General features: G+C 42.3%; 2 long non-coding RNA genes and 1 gene segment (V, D, J or C); 1 reads left to right on the top strand and 2 right to left on the bottom strand.

Annotated features, from left to right (window-relative positions):
• The window catches only part of LOC142871357 (uncharacterized), a 25,121-nt gene extending 8,188 nt beyond the window's left edge, over positions 1-16,933 (top strand). The window contains exons 2-3 of the long non-coding RNA XR_012919602.1: positions 1,293-1,389; positions 14,614-16,933. This is a non-coding gene — a long non-coding RNA (uncharacterized LOC142871357). The remainder of the gene's footprint in view (positions 1-1,292; positions 1,390-14,613) is intronic.
• Positions 1-20,740, bottom strand: part of LOC105861104 (immunoglobulin heavy constant mu-like) — a 701,862-nt gene that overhangs the window by 80,837 nt on the left and 600,285 nt on the right.
• Positions 1-20,740, bottom strand: part of LOC105861105 (uncharacterized) — a 23,181-nt gene extending 2,441 nt beyond the window's left edge. The window contains exons 1-2 of the long non-coding RNA XR_002223447.2: positions 20,132-20,740; positions 5,877-5,959 (exon numbers count right to left, since the gene is read on the bottom strand). This is a non-coding gene — a long non-coding RNA (uncharacterized LOC105861105). The remainder of the gene's footprint in view (positions 1-5,876; positions 5,960-20,131) is intronic.

Genomic DNA, 20,740 nt, shown 5'->3' with positions numbered 1-20,740 from the left:
TATGAGAGAGAACGTGCAATGTTTATCTTTCTGTTCTTTGCTAATTTCACTTAACCTAACGTCCTCCAGCTCCACTCATGTTGACATGAAGGACAGGATTTTATTCTTTTTGTGGCTGAAGAGTATTCCATTAGGGGCACACACTGCCTTTTCTTTATCCATTCAGCCACTGATGAACACTTGGGGTTGCTTTCATATCATGCCTATTGTGAGTAATGTCACAATAGACAAAAGACTACAGATTCTCTCGATATACTGGATATTTCCTTTGGATATTTCCTTTGGATAAATGCTCAGTAGTGGGGTATCTGTATCATAGTGTAGTTTTATTTGTAGATTTTTGAGAAAACTCCATACCATTCTCCATAGTGGTCGCACTATTTTACATGCCCACCAAAAGTGCGTGAGTTCCTTTCTTTTCTTTGAATCCTCACTAGCATTTGTTACTGTTTGTCTCTTTGATAATAGCCATTTCAACTAGGATGCGATGATACCTCATTGTGGTTTTATTTTCATTTCCCTGTTGATTGGTGATGTTGACCATTTTTTTCATATGCTTCTTGGGCATCTGTATATCTTCTTTAGAAAAATGTTTATGCAGATCTTTTACCCACTTCATAATGAGATTATTTGTTTGGTTGTTTGCTGTTGAGCTGTTTGAGTTCCTGGTAAATTTTAAATACGAACCCCTTGTCAGGTGCATAATTTCAAAATATTTTCTTCCATTCTGCAGGAAACTTTGATTGCTTCTTTTGCTGTGCAGAAGCTTTTTAGTTTGATGTAGTCACATTTGTGTATTTTTGCTTTTATTTCCCTGTGCTTTTGAGATCTTATTCACAGAATCTTCTCACAGACCAATATCCTAAGGTGTTTCCTCTAGTGATTTCTAGTGATAGTTTCATAGTTTTGGGTATTACATTTAGGTCTTGAATCCATTTTCAGTTGATTTTTGCATAGAATATGAGGTGGAATCTAGTTGCATTCTTCTCCATGTGGACATCCAGTTTTCCTAGCATCATTTATTGAAGAGAATGTCCTTTCCCCAGTAAATGTTCTTGGCACTTGTTTCAAAAATCAGTTGGTTGTAGATATGTGGATTAACATCTGGGTTCTCTGTTCTGTTCTATTGGTCTATATGTCTATTTCTATGCCAGCACCACGCTGTTTGGTTTATATAGTTTTGTACTCTGTGTGTGTGTGTATAAATTGTTTAATTTGGAGAATGTACTTCTTAAAAATGGGTAGCTGCAAAATATAGACTTCTGTAATAATTCTTTGGTTTTTTCCTAAAGCGAAACAGTGGGTGCACTCCAAGGAATCAAGAAGTGGATGGATAAACCAGGAGCATCTCCAAGTTATTTTCAGGATAAAAAGCAACAAAATGCAAAGGTAAAATTTCTGATCAAGGAATTCATCTAACTGAACTTTAGCTTCTCTTATCGACTGCCGCCCTCTCCTCGTTAGTGGAAAAGTGTGACTTATGACTGCAAACCAATTATTCCAGTACAATAACCGCCTTAGAACACACAATAACCACCTTAGAACCGCCTTTTGAATCTCATCTGTCTACCTGCAAAGCTTGGGGGTGGAATGAGGTAAATACCCACGAAAACAAACACAAAAACCTGACAAGAAAGCTCCTCAAATGAGGACAAAGGTTTTTCAAAAAGTGCCTGGACTGTAAAGGCTTGAGTGTAGACCATTAAATAGCACTGCAGTGTGATGCTGCCAGGTCTGTTCTTCTTGGTCAGGATTTCTTTGGCTATTTGAGGTCTTCTCTGGTTCCATGCAAATTTTAGAATTTCTTTCCTATATCTTGGAAATATGTGATTGGGATTTTGGTAAAGATTGCATTGAATTTCCAGATAGTTTTGAGTAGTATGATCATTTTAACAATATCAGTTCTTCTGATCCATGAGCATTGGACGTCTTTTCATTTGTATGTATCCTCTTCAATTTCTTTTATCAGTGTTTTGTAGTTTTCTCTGTAGAGGTCTTTCATCTTTTCCATTAAATTTATTTCTAGGTATTATATTTTGTTTGTACTTATTGCAAATGGGATTGACTTCTTTATATTTTTTTCACCTAGTACGTTGTTTGTTTATAGAAATGCTACTGGTTTGTGTATCTTGATTTTGTATCCTGCAATTTCACTCAATTCATTTATCAGTCCTAAAATTTATTTGGTTGAGTATTCAGGTTTTTCCATGTATAAGATCATGCTATATGCAAACAGGGACATAATTTCACTTATTCTTTTCCAAATTGATGCCTTTTATTTCTTCCTCTTGCCTAGGACTTCTAGTAGTATTTTGAATATGAGTGGCGAGGGTGGACATTCTTATCTGGTTCCAGTTCTTAGAAGAAAATCATATATATATATATATATATATATATATATATATATATATATATATATTAGAGACTGAGTCTCACTCTGTCATCCAGGCCAGAGTGCAGTGTTGTGATCACAGCCTACTGTAACCTGAGGCTCCTGGGCTCAAAGGATCCTCCTGCCTCAGCCTCTAGAGTAGCTGGGACTACAGGTATGTGCTATCATACTTGGATGCTTGTCGTTATTTTTGTAGAAACAGATTCTGGCTATGTTGCTCGGGCTGGTCTCAAACTCTTGGCCTCAAGCAGTCCTCCTGCCTTGTCCTCCCAAAGTGCTGGGATTACCAGTGTAAGCCACTGTACCCAGCTGAACAAATTTCATTTTTTCAGTATGACATTAACTGTGGGTTTGTCATAGGTGGTCTTTATTCTGTTGAGGTACTTTTCTTCTATAATTAATTTATTGAGAGGTTGTTTTTTTTTTATTGAAGGGATATTGACTATTACTGAGTGCTTTTTCTGGATATACTGAATTGATCATATGGCTTTTGTCCCTCATTCTGTTGATGCAATGTATCACATTTACTGATTTGCATATATTGAATCATTCTTGCATCCCTGGATAAATCATGGTGTATGATCTTTCTGATATGTTGTTGGATTCAGCTCATTTGAATTTTATTGAGGATTTCTGCATCTCTATTCATCGTGCATATTGGCCTGTGGTTATCTTTTTCTGTTGTGTTTTTGTCTGGTTTGGGTGTCAAGGATAAACTGTTCTTGTAGAATGAATTAGGAAGAGCTCCCTCTGCTTTGAATTTTTTCAATAGTCTGAGAAGAATCGGTATTAATTTTTCTTTAAAATTTTGGTAGACTTCAGCAGTGAAGCAATCTGGTCTTTTACTTTTCGTTTTGGTGAGACTAGTAATTATTCAATCACTTTCCTTGTTATTGGTCTGCTCAGGTTTTATCTTTCTTCTTGATTCAGTGCTGGTAGGTTTTATGTGTCTAGGAATGTATTCAATTGCTTTAGGTTTTCAAATTTCTTGGCATGTAATTTTTCAAAATAGTCTGTAATGATTCTTTGTGTTTTCAAGGTATCCATTGTGGTTTCTCCTTTTTTGCTTCTGATTTCATTTATTTGGGTCCTCTGTGTCTCGTTCTCTCTTTTTCTAAAGTCCAATTTGTGGTTTGTTGATTTGTTTATCTTTTTCAAAAACCAACTCTTTGTTTCTTTGACTTTTGTACTTTCTTTTGTACTTTCTGGCCTCAAATTTGGTTATTTCTGCTCTGATCTTTATTATTTCTTTCCTCCTACTACTTTTGGCTTTGTTTTTTTGTTGCTTTCTAGTTCCTTGAGATTCATTCTTAGGTTGTTTATTCAAAATCTTTGTACTTTTTTGATATAGGCATTTTTTTGCTATAAACTTGCTTCTCAATATTTTTCTCTATGTCTCATAGCTATTGGTATGTTGTGTTTTGCTTTTCATTTGTTTTAAGGAATTTTAACATTTCTTACAAATTTCTGCCTTCACCCATTGCTTGTTCAGGAGTATGTTGTTTGGTTTTTCTTTATTTGCATAGTTATGAATATTCCTCTTATTATTTATTTCTAGCTTTACTCCTTTGCATTCAGATAATAATTGTTGTGATTTCAATTTCTTCAAATTTTTTGAGACCAGTTTTGTGTTCTAACTTATGGTGAACCTAGAGACTGTTCCACATTTTGATGAAAAGAATGTGTATTCTGTGCTATTGGGTTCAATATTCTGTAAGCCTGTGTTAGGTCCATTGGTCCATGGTGAAGTTTAAATCTGATATTTTTTGTTGATTTTCTTTCCAGATGATCTGTTTAACTCTAAGAGTGGTATGTTGAGGTCTCCTACTATTACTGTTTTGTGAACAAGTCCTTACCAATCAATAATAACCTTGAAGATAAACGGATTAAATTCCCCCAATTAAAAAATACAGGCTAACTGAGTGAATAAAAGATAACAAGATCCAGCCATATGTTGCCTACAAAAACGTACCTGTAAAGGCACACATATTTCCCCTCTAACGTCCCCTTGTTTTATGTGAGGTGTAGATTTCCTGGGCCTCAAGAGAATGTAACCACTTTGCCTCATCAGCACCGCCCCTAACTTTTTCCTTCTCTCTGTTCCCTTTAAATGCTGTAGGTTCCGACTTCCCATTCGGAAAAACAGCCACAACTTGTCTGCAGTTTGTGTTTTCAAAATCTTGACTGAATAAACCTCAGCTGAGTGTGACTCTCGCTTCCTGCCACTTACTTAAGTTACAAATGGTAACCATCAAGGGATCGCTGAGAGGAGTTTGGCGGTTTTTTTTACCTGTAGCGACTTTTCTAGTTGGTGCTTTTGGTAGCAGCTAGAGCTCCTTCCTGCTCTGATCAATTAGGCGGTTCAGGGAGGTTCTGGCCACTCCCTGCAGAGATCTCCAATCTCTCAAGGTTTCAGTTGAGATCTGAGGTTTATTCTGCCATGCAACTCCTCTAGGGCAGTTTTGCTCACTTCCGATGAGGAAGGCGAGTCTCCTGCCTCCATTTTGGTTGAGAGCAGCCTCCACTTGGGCCCCACTCCGGGTGAGAGGCTGGTCTGGGGTTTTGTTTTAGAATTCGATAGCTGAGCGTTAAGGTTTATTTTCAACTGGCTGTTGTTAGGGCCTAGGGACCATAGGTAGCCAATAACCAGCCATCAGCTTCTGTATTATGCCTGCCTGCTTGCTTGCTTGCTTAGGAGTGTGAGAAATTTTCAGTTGACCCTTATCTGACCCTGCACCTGCCATCTCCCCTCTGCTAGGGTGATTAAGTTTAGGAACTAAGGGGAAGGGCGGTGGTGCATGGCACAACTGCCCGTAATATATAGCCGCTAGTCCAGGGACCCCCGAGGCGCCTGACATGCTTCGTGTACCTAGTGAAATGTGCTGGGGCTTAGATCACAGGATGCAGGATGTACTTCCACGAAGATTAATGCTGTCCGTACTTAGGGTACTCCAGAGGCTTCCTCTCGGCTGAATCTTAGCTGCAGCTGGTGACTCCTACAAAACCCATCTCAAGGCCCCAACCCGCCCCCGCCCTCCGACTGTGCTAAAACACGATAGAAATGTAAGATTAATGCTTTCGCTCGCTTTTGTAAAAGTGCTTGCTAATTAGATTTTTAGAGTGTGGGTTTTTGCCTTTAAAAAGGGGCCATGTTTCCCTTCTCATCACCACTACTTTTCTGTGCCTGCCACTATGCAGGACAGGAGTAGTCCTGGCCAGTAAATAAAGACTCACGATTGGGCCCAATTCAGTTTCTAGGGTGGTCTTTTCTCCCACTTCGGACTATGACAGCTGTGACCTGTCCTTTTGCTTAGAGATCTCAATAACATGTTGATTGTGCAATCACTCTTTTTTCTGCTTTTGGTTTTAGTCTTATTTTACATTAGATTTGACTAAATAATTATGGAAAATGAGGTCCCGGAAATGGACTAAAACCCCCACAGCTGCAACCCACCAGCTGGTCAAAAAAATCAAAATAGCTTACCCTAAGACATACTTCTTTGACTTATTTTGAGACGGCTGCTACTAGCTGTCTTTGTAGACATCTCCACAGATGTCTTCGTATGCCTGTAGAGAGAGAATCTTCATTAATATGGCCAAGACCAAACTAGGAGAGAGTAAACCAGAGTCCCCACACCTTTACAGTTTTAAAGAGAGACATTTACTCTGAGGACTATTAACTGACTTTATCTGCGTAACGTGACCCCCTTTGCCAGCCTCTTCCTATTCTCCTTCCTGAACACATTTTGCTAGGTTATCATTCTTAAGGCTCCCGTGTATACATGCTAAGAATGGATTAAATATTCTTTTTATGCAATTAATGAATTCGCCTCATGTCAGTGATTTTTTTTTTTTTTTCCCCAGCAAACTGTTATGGGGAAAAGGGCTTTGTTCCCTACAGTTTAGAGTCCCTCTGTTCTCTTGAAAAACTGCAGTGGAGGAAAAATCCAAGAACCTGGTCAGGCAGCAAAAACGGTTAAAAACAACTTCCGTCACCAGGGACCCGGGCCTCCGTGCACATTCCAGGCGGAAAGGCAGTAGAAATTGCTGTCTGCTGTGATTAATGGGAGAAAAAGGGCCTACATGTCTGGCCTTAATGCAGTGCCGATTGGTCCTTTGTGATATAAACTCATGTGTATGATTCCTTCTTGCTTCCAGAGGTAAGGTCTTCTGCATTGTTTGTCACATAAGGTCCCATTCACAAAGGGCCTTTGACATCTCTGTCATAGTCTATTTCTGGGGAATGAGGGTATCTTTGGAATTGTTTCTCCTCTGGAAAAAGTGTTAGATTAAGTTGCTTTCGAACGAGCACATGATTGAAAATTAACGGCCAAAAGATAGATCCTTTAAATAAAAGATGGATTTTAGAGATCTCTTATTCTAAACAATTGCCTTTTGTATTAGAAGAATTGGATTAAAGGAAGGACACACGATCGTACTATGGCTAGCCTTAAAAATTCTCTTGACACAGTCAAAGAGCTTATGTCTGATCTAAAACAAACGGAAAAACCCTCTGTACGCTGCCCCCATGGGGGTGACGGCAGAGGCCAGTTTACCTTGGAGTCTGATGGTTAAGATTCTGAGCTTTCTCCTTGCTAGCCTGGGTTCAGTTCCCCGTCAAGGAATACAAAAGAGAAAGAAATAAAAACTCAAAAACAATGCTCAGGACTAGAATCTAATATCAAGTGTGCTGTAGCTCTCCCCTAAAACATAACTTTTCTTTCTCTAGCCACCCCTTTTCTACCAAAGAGAAATCACAGTAAGGGCAATTTATTTGCAAAATAAGATTTAGTCTTACTATACTCAGTCCGAGTATTTGTATAAAGTGCAGCAAGAATAATAATTGGCCATAGAGGCATTTTAAAAGTTGGCTTTGTTGGAACTTTCACAAGGCATCGAGGATTACACTTTCCAAGTCCTCCAGAGGCTGGACAGACAAGCCAGGGACTTGCCGCCAGACTGTGCCTGCAATACCTGTGCAAACGGGCAAATGTCCCTCTTCGGAGGTCCCCAAGTATCTTGAGGTTCCTGGGCCTGTCAGAAAGTGACTTTCCTTACTGACCACAGGTGGAGTGTAGGAAACCAGCCATTTCATGGCAAGAGTTTCACCCACTTTAAGCAAAACTATCTTAGGGACCAGGATTCGACTCCTGCATACCAAGGTGTCCCCGCAGCAGAGACACCCCCCCCCAAAGATGTTTATCTAACCTCTCCAGTGGTCACAGTTTGACAACAAAGTCTGAGGCGTGACCAGCTACACGTTTTTACAAAATCCTTGCGCTATAGAAGATATTTTCTAAAGGGTGGTGCAGAGAGTCACCATCTCCCAGCCACCAGAGACGTCACTGCTGTTTGTAAGTCCCTCTTAAACGTTTCTTTCTGAGACACCGGATTTGTCAGCCTCTTTCTCCAGCCTCTCAGCTGCCTCAGTCTTTGGGGGTAGGTTTCCATATACTTGCTCATCACGGAACAAATGTGATGTATCACATTCATTGATTTGCCTGTGTTAGCCCATCCTTGCAGCCCCGCGACCAGTCCCTCTTGAGGAAGGTGAATGGTCTTTCGAATGTGCCGTTGAACTCTAACTGCTAGTCCTTTTCCAAGGATTTCCACTTCTGTGTCCGTCAGGAATAGTGGCCTGTAGTTTTCTGTTTTTGTTGTGTCCTTGTCTGATTTTAGTGTCAGGATAACGCTGACCTCACAGACTCAGTTTGGAAGAGTTCCTTCCCTGAGAAGTTTTTTGAAATAGTTTGTAAAGAATTGCTATAAACTTCCCTCCACTGACTTCTCTTTCCTGTATCTCATAAATTTTGGTGTATTGTGTTTCCATTTTCATTTCTGTAAACAAATTTTATTTTCTCTTTTATTTATTGACCTGTTGGTATCTCAGTGGCATGTCGTTTAGTTTCCATATATTTGTGCATTTTCCATACATTTGTGCAGGGTGCAGTGTGTTTCCATATATTTGTGCAGTTCCCCTGGTTATTGATTTCCAGTTTTATCCCATTATGTTCAGAAAAGATACTTGGTATGACTTCAATTTGGTAAACTCGTTTTGTGGACTAACATGTTATCTATCCTGGAGAGTGTTTCCTGTGCAGTTGAGAAGAATGTGAATTCTGCAGCTATTGAATAGAATGTCCGGTAAATACCTTTGACGCCCATGTGGTCTTGAATGCAGTTTAAATTTGATGTTTGTCAATTTCCTGTCCTGACTGGCTTGTCCATCGCTTAAGGTGGCGTCTTGAAGTCCTCTCATATGTTATTGTTGTCTGTCTCTCCTTTCAGATCTATTAATGTTTTCTTTATATATTAAGGCGCTTTGATGTTGGGTTCATATATAGTTACAATTGTTATATCCTCCTTTATCATTACGTCATGGCCTTGTCTGGCTCTTTTTATAGTTTGTTTGTTTGTTTGTTTGTTTGTTTTGAGACAGAGTCTCACCCTGTTGCCCGGGCTATAGTGCCGTGGCATCAGCCTAGCTCACAGCAACCTCCAACTGCTGGGCTCCAGTGATCCTTCTGCCTCAGCCTCCTGAGTAGCTGGGACTACAGGCGTGCGCCACCATCCCCAGCTAAGGTTTTCTATATAGTTTTAGTTGTCCAGCTAATTTCTTTCTACTTTTAGTAGAGACAGGGTTTCGCTCTTGCTCGGGCTGGTCTCGAACTTCTGAGCTCAAACGATCCACCCGCCTTGGCTTCCCAGAGCGCTAGGATCACAGGCATGAGCCACCGTGCCGGCCTTTTTATGGTTTTTGACTTAAAGTCTGCTTCGTTTGATATAAGAAAACAGACTCCTACTTTCTTTTCACTGACATTTGGATGGAACGTCTTTTTCAATCACTTTCAGTCTCTAAATGTCCCAGCAGATGAAATGAGTCTCTTTCAGGCAACATATAGTTGGGCCTTGTTTTGTCATTTCATTCAACCACTCTACGTCTTTTAGTTGGAGAATTTAACGAATTTACATTCAAGGTAATTATCGATAGGTAAGGACTTGGTGCTGCCACGTCTCTGGTGGCTGGAGATGGTGACTCTCTGCACCACCCTTTAGAAAATATCTTCTATAGGGCAAGGATTTTGTAAAAACATGTGCAGCTGGTCACGACTCAGACTCTGTTGTCAAACTGTGACCACTGGGGAGGTTTGATAAACATCTTTATGGGAGCATGTCTCTCCTTCGGGGACACCTTGGTACGCAGGAGTCGAATCCTGGACCCTAGGGTAGTTGTGCTTAAAGTGAGTGGCACTCTGCCATATTGTTACTTAGTTTTTAGTTGTTTTGTAGAACACTTGCTGTTTCCTTCCTCTCTTACTGTGCTCCTTTGTGGTCAAGACGTTTTCTCTATCAGCACGTTTTGATTTCTGGCTTTTTATTTTTAGTATATGCATTAAAAGTTTTTGCTATGTGGTCACCGTAACGCTTACAAAGACCATCTTTATAGTCGAAACAGGTTATTCTGAAGCAACAGATCCTAATTTTGATCATGAATGAAGTAAAAAGATGCTCTTTTTTTTTTTTCTAACTCTTTTATTCCCCCATATTGAGGCCACATTTTACATCTTTTTATCTTACTTATACCCTAAAAATTATTTTCATTGTTAGTATTTTTATGTATTTTGTCTTGTGACCTCTGTAGTGAGGATATAAATGGTTTACATCTCACAATGACCATGTTAGAGTGTTCTGATTTTGCTTGGATACTGGCTTTTTCCTGTGCACTATACCTCCAGATATTTTTTCTGTTACACATCAATGTCCTTTTGGTTTGCAGAACTCCCTTTAGCATGTATTGTAAGGCAGTTCTGCTTGTAATAAATTCCCTCAGCTTTATTTGTCTGGAAATGTTTTTCTCTCTTCATTTCTGAAGGACGGCTTTGCTGGGAACAGTATTCTTGGTGGGCACTTTGAATATATCGCCCCACTCCCTCCTGCCCTTAGGGCTTCTGCCGAGCAGTCTGCCGCCAGGTGTAATAGGGTTCCTTCGTGTGCTATTTGCTTCTTTTCCCTCATTGCTTCCAGTATTCTCCATTTGTCTGACCGCTGAGGGTTTGATTATAATGTGTCTTGGGGCATTTTTATTTCAGTTGAATCTAATTGGTTATCTTTGACCTTCCTGTACCTCGATATTTGTATCTTCCTCCAGGTCTGGAAAGTTCTCCATTATTATTTCTTTGAATAAACTTTCTGCCCCCTTTTCACTATGCAGGGCCTCTGGAATGCTAGCGATACACAGATTTGATCTTTTGATGGCGTCACATAGATGTCATAAGATTTCCTTGTTCTTTCTCATCCTTTTTTCTTTTTTCTCCTCTGACCGTATTTTTGAGCATCCTGTCTTCAAGCTCCCTGACCTTTTCTTCTGCGGGACCAATACTTCTATCGGTGGTCTTTATTGCATTTCCTATGGCACTTGTTGCTCTTTTCAGCTCAAAGATTTCTCTTTGACGTTTAATTATTATTTCAATTTCTCTGTTGATAAATCTCTGAATTATTTATCTGCGTTTTCTTGAAGTCACCTGAATTTTCTTAAAATACGTATTTTGAATTCTTCGTGTGCCAGATGACGCAGCTACATCTGTTTACGTGCAGTTGCTGGTCACAGCCTCGTGCCTTTGGGAGGACATGGTTCCTAAGCTGTTCCTCCTCTTTGTGCACGTCCCTCTCCGACGGGGCTCTGTGGTCTCAGGAGTCAGCGACGATTCCATCTGGGGGGCTTGTCTGCAACTCCGAGCATGCTGAGTGACACGAGTGCGAAGCCCAGGCTGGACATGGTGACCAGTCCGGCGTGGTACCTGCGGGACGGTGGTCAGGCCACGTCCCAGGCTCTGCGGCTTCTCTGCGGCCAGCAGGGTTGCCGTCCCAGCTCCGGGGCTGCCGGGAGTGCGTCATCCACGAGCACACTGCTGAGCCTCTGCTCCCACACCCAGGCACCCAGATTAGTCACAATTTCACTCACCTGACGGATGTTACTGGGCAGTCAGGTTTCCTATGCTGCATTCAAGGCTCTGTCCGTTCCGTGATACGGAGGAAAGGGCTTTTCATGAGAAACTGGATCTAACTCAGCCAATGTGGGGTGAGGACACATGGGGGACCCTCAGTGGTGTGACACGTCAGAAGCAGAATGACAGCGGGTGCCCTTTGTGTGACGGGAGACGAGGCTCACTCGGGTCCTCTCTGGTTCCTTGGGAGGGGACACTAACACCAGCAGTGGCAGTATCAAACAGCCCTGCATCCCTCGCTCAAGTCCACACATAAAGTGGCTACCTCCATCCCCAAATTATGTCCTTTCAGACGGGAGGTCACATGGTGAGGTCACATATTCAGGGTTATCCAGGGACAGGGTGGAGCTGTGCCCTGCTCTCCCCACTGCTTGCTCACACCCTGCCATCAGCGGCAGCAGGAGTGACACAGGACCCCGAAGGGCAGGTCTCAGCTGGACTGACTAAGGGATTCTGCTTCCTGGAGCAGGGGCTTCCCTCTGTCCACGGGACAAATCCCCGTCTGCCAGCCGTGCCCTGTGCACGTCTCTTACCAGGCCCCATGTGTGTTCCTCCACCACAGTGGTGGGACGACGTCGCTATGGTCCAAAATTCAGGGCCACTACGAGCCCTGGCTTCAGTATATACAATTAATCCCCGTAACCCAACACGTGTACCCCCTTAATAGTTTGAAATGTAGAAAATTCAGTGCGGGGCACCCAGAGAGCAAGAAATGGACACTTCCAGGACAGGTCAGTCTGTACATGAACACCAGGTTACTGCACCCATATTGGCTAGCAGAGGACCTTCCACTGGCTGCCTCTGCTTGTGGTCCTGGGTGGATTTTGCGTTCTCCAATGTTCCCCTCAAGGTGAGAGTCCCAGTTCTAGCGCATTTTGCAGACACTCCCGTTTGTGCAGGTAAGTGGCAGGGTCGGGGGCTGCCAGCTCTGTGGACAACACGGGGAAGGCTCATCATCTCAGCAGAGATGTCACCTTTCTCCACAAACAAACCGTATGACTTATTGACAGGCACTCATTCAAATTCACAGTAACACTCGAAAGTGTGTACTTGTGAGCTATTTCAGGTGGAACGTGCTCTCCCAGTTTAACGAAGCCAGTGAAGCTGTTGTAGAATCACGATAGACACTGGAGCAGAATTCAGCAGTTATTCCATTTAGTTGATGCCTTAAAGCTCTTAGATATCCAATAATTTCAACATGAATTCATAGAGAATGAAAGCATCGCAGTGGGTAACCAGCACTCCAGAGGGCCATGGCCTTGGTGGGTCCGTCTCATGTAATGGCTCCAGATTTGCTCTTTTTGTTTAAAATGGCTGTGTTTATTCAGACGTTTTTGTGGTTCCAAAGGAAGCATAGAATTTTTTTCTGTTAATCTATGAAATGTGATATTTTTATTTTAATGGTGATTTCTCGCATGTATAAATGACTTTGGGTAGTATGAGCATGATATGTTTTTCTAATTATCTGCGTCATCTGCAAATCTTTCCTCAATGTTTGTCGTTGTCTTTGTAGAGATCTTTTGCTTCCTTGGTTAAGTATATTCCCAGGTACTTTATTTTCATTGTACCTATTGTGAATGGTATTGGGTCGTTGATTTGACTCTCAGCATAACTGCTGTTGGTGTATAGGAATGCTCCTGCTACCTATTAATTGGTGTATAGGAATGCTACTGATATGTGTACAATGGTCTTATAACCTGAGACTTTGCTGAATTTATTTATCAACTCCAGGAGTCTCTTGGTGGGGTCCATGGGATATTTTGTATATAAGATTATATCGTCAGCAAAAGTGATAATTTGACCTCCTCTTTCCTGATCTGGATACCCTTTATTACTTTCTCTTGCCCAATTGCTCTGGCTAGGATTTTCATCACTATGTCCAACAGAAATGATGACAATGGGCACACTTGTCTTGTTCTAGCTCTAAGTGGGAATGCTTTCATTTGTTCCCCATTCAGTATGATGTTCGCTGTGGGTTCGTCATATATGGCTTTTATAATCTTGAGTTATGTTCCTTCTATGCCTAGTTTGTTGAGGGTTTTTTTTTTTTTCATTATCATGAATGGGTGCTGAATTTTGTTGAATACTTTTGCTGCATCTGTGGAGATGATCGGATGGTCTTTGCTTTCTTTCTATTTATGTGGTGACTCACATTTATTGATTTACGCATGTTGAACCATCCTTGCATCCCTGGGATGAAGCCCACTTGGTCATGGTGGATTATATTTTTGATGTGCTGTTGAATTCAGTTTGGTAGTATTTCATTGAGGATTTTGAATCTATATTCACAATGGCTATTGGTCTGTAAATTTCCTTTCTTGTTGTGTTCTTTCATGGCTGTGATATCAAGGTGACACTGGCTTCACAGAATGAGTTGGGGAGGATTCCCTCCTTCTCAGTATTATGGAATAATATCTGCACTGTGAGCACCAGCTCTTCTTTGTGCATCTGGGTCAACTCCTTTCAGAAAACATCAGTTTTGCTCATTTAAAATAATAACTGACAGACCTGGAAATCTGTCTCAAGAAAATTATATCTCCTTACTTACAAGGAAAGACATATTCCTTTATTGTTCTAACCTTATAAAACAATTAACTGAAACTTACAATCTAGTGAAATATTATTTTCCAAGTGGGCTCCTGAGAAGCAAAAAAACCAAGAGCCACAATCTTCAACCAGGATGTTCTGTACACTAGAAATGACATCTTTTATTATTTTTTTAATTTCAGAATATTAACAGACTGTACATCTTGTGGTTACATAATTTGCTTTTGTACACTTTGAGTCAGAGTTATAAGCGTGTCAATCACCCAGTGAGTGTTCCTTGCACCCAACTGGAGTGAATTTATCCATTCCCTCCTCCCTCTTCCACCTACTTGACTTCCCTTGTGTTTTACTTCCATATGTACACATGAGTGTTGATTGATCAGTTTAAATTTAGTATTGAGTACACGTGGCGTTTGTTTTTCCATTCTTGTAATACTTTACTTAGAAGCATGGTCTGCAGTTTCATCCAGGTTGTTACAAAAGATACTAAATCACCATTTTTTGTGGCTGAGTAGTACTCCATGGTATACATATATACCACATTTCATTAATCCACTCACGTATTGATGGGCACTTGGGTTGTTTCCGCAGCTTTGCAAGTGTGAATTGTGCTGCCGTGAACATTTGAGTGCAAGTGCCTTTTTAATAAGATGCCTTTGTTTCCTTTAGGTACATGGCTAGTAGTGGGATTGCTGGATCAAATGGGCCTACTTTTACTTCTTTGAGGAATCTCCACATCACTTTCCACAGAGGCTGTGCTAGTTTTCAGTCCTACCAGCAGTGTATGACTGTTCCCATCTCTGCAAACACACCGGCATCTGTTGTTATGGGACTTTTTGGTAAGAGCCATTCTCACTGAAGTCAAGTGATATCTCATTGTGGTTTTGATTTGTGTTTACCTAATGACTGGAGACACTGAGCATTTTTTCACGTGTGTGTTGACCATTAGTCTATCGCCATTTGAAAGGTTTCTTTTCCTGTGTTTGGCCCACTTTTCAAATGGGGCAGTTTACTTTTTCTTGCTGACTTGCATGAGTTCTTTGTAGATTCTGATTATCTGCCCTTTATCGGATGAACAGCATGCAAATATTTTCTCCCATTTGCTGTATTAATTGTGTCCTTGGCTGTACAGAAACTTTTAATTCACCATGACCAAGTGGGCTTCGTCCCAGAGATTCAGGGATGGTTCAACGTATACAAATCTGTAAGTGCAATTCACCACATAAATAGAAGTAAATACAAAGACCACGTATGATCCTCTCCATAGATGTAGAAAAAGCATGCGAGAAACTTCAGCACTCTTTTATGGTAAGACTGCTTAACAAAACAGGCACAGATGGGACTTAGCTGAAAATTATAAACACCACACTGGAGAAACCCACAGCCAACATCATACTAACAGGGAAAAATTGAAAGCATTCCTGCTGTGAGCCAAAACCAGGCAAGGTTGCCCTCTATCACTGCTTCTATCCAACATAGTGCTGGAAGTCCTAGACAGAGCAATCACACAAGAGGAAGAAATCAAGGGCATCCAAATGGGGGCAGAAGAGGTCAAACGATCACTCTCTGCTGACAGTATGCTCTCGTAGCTAGAAAACCCCAAAGATTCTGCCAAGAGACTGCAGGAACTGATAAACAAATTCAGCAAAGTCTCAGGATACAAAATCGATGTACAGAAATCAGTAGCGTTCCTGTACATCAACGAGGGTCAAACTGAGAACGGAATGAAAGACTCAATATCTTTCACAATAACAGCAAGGAAAATAAAGTACCTAGGAATATATTTGACTAAGGAGGTAAAAGACCTCTATAGGGAGAACTACGAAACACTGAGGATGGAAATTTAATATGCCCTAAACAGGTGTAAAACCATACCATGCTCATGGGTCGGCACAATCAATATTATTAAAATGTCTATACTACCCAGAGTGATCTACAGATTCAATGCAATCCCTATTAAAATACCAACGTCATTTTTTACAGACCCAGAAGAAATAGTTCTACACCTTTATGGAACCAGAGAAGACCCCATATGGCCAATGCAACATTTTACAATAAGAACGAATCAGGAGGTATCACTTTACCAGACTTCAAGCTATACTACAAGGGCTATAGCTACCAAAACGGCATGGACTGGCACAAGAACAGAGACACAGACCAATGTAACAGGACCGAAAACCCAGTTATAAAACCATCCTCATGTAGCCATCTGATCTTTGACAAAGCAGACAACAATATAGACTGGGGAAAAGGATCCCTACTCAATAAATGGTGCTGGGAAAATTGGATAGCCACATGTAGAAGACTGAAACAGGATCCGCACCTCTCACTTCTCACAAAAATTAACTCACGGTGGATAACAGACTGAAACATAAGGCATGAAACCATAAGAATTCTAGAAGAGGTCAGAAAAACTCTTGTAGACATCAGCCTATGCAAAGAATTTACACAGAAGACCCCAAAAGCAATCACAGAGGCAACACAAATAAATAACTAGAAATGCCCTCTTTTAAAAGACACTCCAACCAAAGTGGAAGGGCTCTTACCAAGTACTTCTTATTAACTCTTGTGCTATTAAATTTTAAAAAATAGACTCCTAGATCCACATTTCTCATATAAAGAAGGCTCCATCTTCTGAGTGGACTGTTTTCCCAGAAGGTGACCTCTGACTTGGAAATAAATTGATGCCAGGTCAAAAGGAAGATGACATTTGATATAGAAGCTGAAACTCAAGACTCCAGACTAGGCCTATATCTAAGTGAATGCCTAATATCTACAATTGTTAATAGATGGGAAAAATTTTCCTTTCAAAGCTCTCACGAAACTTCTTGCTTCTCATCCTTACTTCTCACATCTTTGTACTACTTTCACCAGCTGTTGCCCACGAAGTGAAACTCCTTTTACTGTGGGCCTAGTACTATGCTAGCGGATTACAAAAAAACGCTCATCAAGCACGCGACCTCATGTCCCCTTCCAACGGTTCTGGCCTTCCATGATAACTATCTCCTCCCCAAAGACAAGATTAAGTAAACTATCAAAAACATATCCATGCTTCTCAAAAACAGTCACCAGTACTGGACCCTAACATAACTATACATCACTGACTTATTAATAATACTTTACAAAACAAATGACATGAAAAGTACTTCTTGATTAAAAACCCCAGCTCATCAGCTTTGACTTTGGCACCGTCCCAACTGAGAGATAAAATAACACTGCCTTGATTGAGAGATAAGACAACTCAATTTCAAAATGACGTAACACACATTGGAGACGGTTTCATCTGACTCACTCCCTCCTCTGGGCAGCTCGTCACTCTGTGCTGAAAACAGAAAAATCATACCAATGATCCCTGGCCCAAGAACACTAAATGTATGAGATAGATACCCAGAGAACAGCATACCCACACCATTATGTTACAAAGCACTGATCAATATGTCACTGAATGGCACAATGGCCAGATATTTATTGGTTATTTCCAAGAGTATCTGGACAACGTTAACAGTAACCTATGGCCCTGATTACGCCCACGTCGGAGGTATGGTGATGCTTGGGTTAGTAATTCGTACCCTGTCAAAACCTGCAAATTTTCCTCCTCTGCAATCTGATTGGGTTCACTCTGTGTTCCATTAATGTGATCATTTGCCTTCCACAACTGGGCATTGAGGATGTCATTTGACGTGTAGAGACCCTGACCAATCATACACGAAGGCCCTTAGTCACAACCACATCGATATGTTGATTTAAACAATGAAACTACTCTCACAAAAAAGACCACATTGCAAAACCATGTAACTTGGGATATACTCACCACAGCCCAAGGGGAAACCTGCACTGTCATAAAAACTGAGTTTGTGTCTATATCCCAGATAAATCAAGTGATGTCACTAAATTACTGGCTGATATAAACCCCCAGATAACTAACCTTTCAGACCCAACACCTCCTCCAAACAACCGACTAAACAGCGGATTTCCATCTTGGGAAACTTAGTGACAGAAACTGTTACTTACTCTAAAAATGTAATCATTTTAATTATGCTTTGTCCTGTTTTTGTCAGCCCTGCTGTTATGACATTTATTTACAATTAAGTCAATGGACGATTAAAAACACTAAAATAATAGTTGCTTAAAAAGTTAATTGAAAAGACAGTCACATAGCCCGAATCAGGCTCAGGACCACCACTCCCTTATTTGCTTTAGAATTTGGCTTTGGTCCTTTCCACGCCGCTCCGCCCACCCCCACTGCCTCCGTGGGACATAACTCCCTAAGAATGAGTCCTCTGGGCCACATATAATTTTGACCTAATACATGACCTAAATATATGATTCTTCTACAATGCTTCCTCAGAAAGATTTTGGAGAACGGGGGTAAATGTAAAAGAAAATAAAATTTCAGAGCTTTCTAAATTCATTATGCCCACGGGGATTGAGCCCTGGAGAGTGGGTGGTGCCGGATGGTTGCAACTTCTGCTTCTCACAGCGCAGCTCAGCTGTCTTCCTCATTGTCCCCGCTCTGTAAACAGCTAGAGAGCAGAACCTCCCCTTCCAAACACAGAGCCTTGTTGTAGATTAACTGCCTCCTTAACTGTTCCGTGCCCAACTCAGAGCAGAGAGGGCAAAAGACCCCATGACTGTCACCTCTTCAGTGTAAAATGTCAAATATACTTTACCCCCAGAGAGCTCATTTCATGACTCAGATCTTTATAAGTACACATCACGCCTTCCGTAAATATAACAGTTTTGACTCTGACTGCGTCTGCTTGTTTTTCAATGTTTCTGTACGGGAGCCAGAGCTTGGACCTGCTGCTCCACCGGTTGGGTGACATCACCCCTTGGTGACTCACTTTTAACAAACTGAGAAGGGAAGAGAAAACCAGCAACGCCACCGAAAGTCTGCCAGCGGCAGTCCAGCTCACAGCCAAGTCAGCGGAGACTGGGGCAGACGCCTGGACTGCGCCAGTCACTTTTCCATATGTAAATTCGCTTGTGATCAGGACAAATGGATTCACACGAACTGGCAGACAAAGGACGCACACATCAAGTGTGCATGATTTCCTCCTGGAGCTCCAGGCATGCTGTGGGGGACTCTGCTCAGTGTCCGCAGGGCCCCAAGACAGAGTCTACGTCCCCCAAGCTCACTGTTTCAGTGGCCCTCAGGTCCCAGTTTAAAAGAAACACACAGACTTGAGGCTTCCAGGGACTGGGGGACGAGGGAGTGGGAGGTGAGCATTTAATGGGTACAGTGTTTGTTTTGGGGGCCATCAAATGCTTTGGAACTAAGATGGATGTGGCAGTTGTACACAGTAGTGAATGCACTAAATGCCACTCAATTGTACGCTTTGAAATGGTTAATTTTATGTTAAATGAATTTTGCATTAACTGGAAAAAAAAAAAAAAAAGAACACAAAGTTTCCACAGGTGGAAAAAGGTACGAGTGACTTAATTCAATGAAAACCAATAGCAAACTTTTTTTTCTCCAACAGGCTGGAAACTTTAATAAACTCACCTTCGTTGAGGTAGCAAGTGACTGATAATTCTGTGCACTTCTCCTCTACCTTCTGAGAAGAAACGTGTGTTAATTTTTGTTTTAAGTTCAGGAGAAAACAATACAATCCCTAAAATATATATGAAATGGCTTTCTAAGATCCCTGTCGCTGAGCTGGGAGCAAAACCAATTTCAGACACAGCAGGGAATTCCGTCTTTGCTTAAGTGTGCACCTGCTCCTGGTCTGGACCCTGTGCTGCGCCCCACCCCACCCCCTGCCCCCACAGGAGGTCTGTGTCTGGGCTCACACTGACGTCCCCGCACTGTGTCTCTGGCACAGTAGTGCACTCCCCTGTCCTCAGTGGTTGCCGAGCTCAGCGCCAGGGAGAGCCGGTTCTCACCGGTGTCTGGGGTGGTGGTGGGTGCACCTTGAGGAGACAGGGTGCCCTCTCTCTGCCACTTGACCTGTGGCCCGTCCTTCCCACACACTCAAGGCCTGTCTTCTAGGTAAACACCGTTGCTGGACACAGCGTCCCCTGGGGTGGCACGGGTGAGGGAGAAGGTCTGCAGGGGTGTCACCAGTCCTGGACCCTATGCCTGCAGAGGCACCTGGGACAGGACCCTGGGGACAAGGAGCGAAGCCAGGAGTCACAAACAGACACCACAGCCCACCGCCCCATTTCTGAGATCTTTGAGACTCACGTGGGTGCAGACCTCAGGCACGGACAGCACATGCAGATCTCATGTTTTTCTCAACAGTGGGCGTGACTTTCCCAGAGGCCTCCCCACAACAGAGCACAGAAAGCAACTGGCTCTCCAGCCAGGGCTGCGTTTCCCGGGGTCTCTGGAAGGGGTGTGCATTCGGTCGGCGCTGTGTCTGCAGCTGCTGCTGTGCCTCAGGCGGGAACTTCTCTCCTCCCACGGCCTGGCCCCTTGCCAGCCTTGCTGCAGAGGAAACAGACTGGGCGGGCACTACCTGGGGAGCAAACGCGGCCGAAGTGAGGCAGGGTACAGGCAGCCACGGAAGGGAGTCACAGCTCTCCAGGGGAAGGGAGGCCTCCAGGAGGCTCAGAATTGCTTTCTCCACTCCGCTGCGAGTTATGAAGGATCTGAGCATCTAGGAAAGCCTCTGACACCCCTACCCTGACTGACACACAGGGGAACAGTCTCAGCCCAGGAGAAGGCGCAGGTCCTAGTGCCTCACTCAGCAGAGAAGCTGCAGGGACTTCGGGCGTCTCCCCGACTAGGACGCATCTGCCGTCTGTCTTGGGGGCTGCTGGGCAGCTTCTTCTTGGTGCTTCCTCGACATCA

The sequence above is a fragment of the Microcebus murinus genome, chromosome 6 (assembly GCF_040939455.1).
Source record: "Microcebus murinus isolate Inina chromosome 6, M.murinus_Inina_mat1.0, whole genome shotgun sequence".
NCBI lineage: Eukaryota > Metazoa > Chordata > Mammalia > Primates > Cheirogaleidae > Microcebus > Microcebus murinus.
The sequence above is the reverse complement of the archived record's forward strand: the minus strand, read 5'-3'. Positions and strand labels throughout refer to the sequence as shown.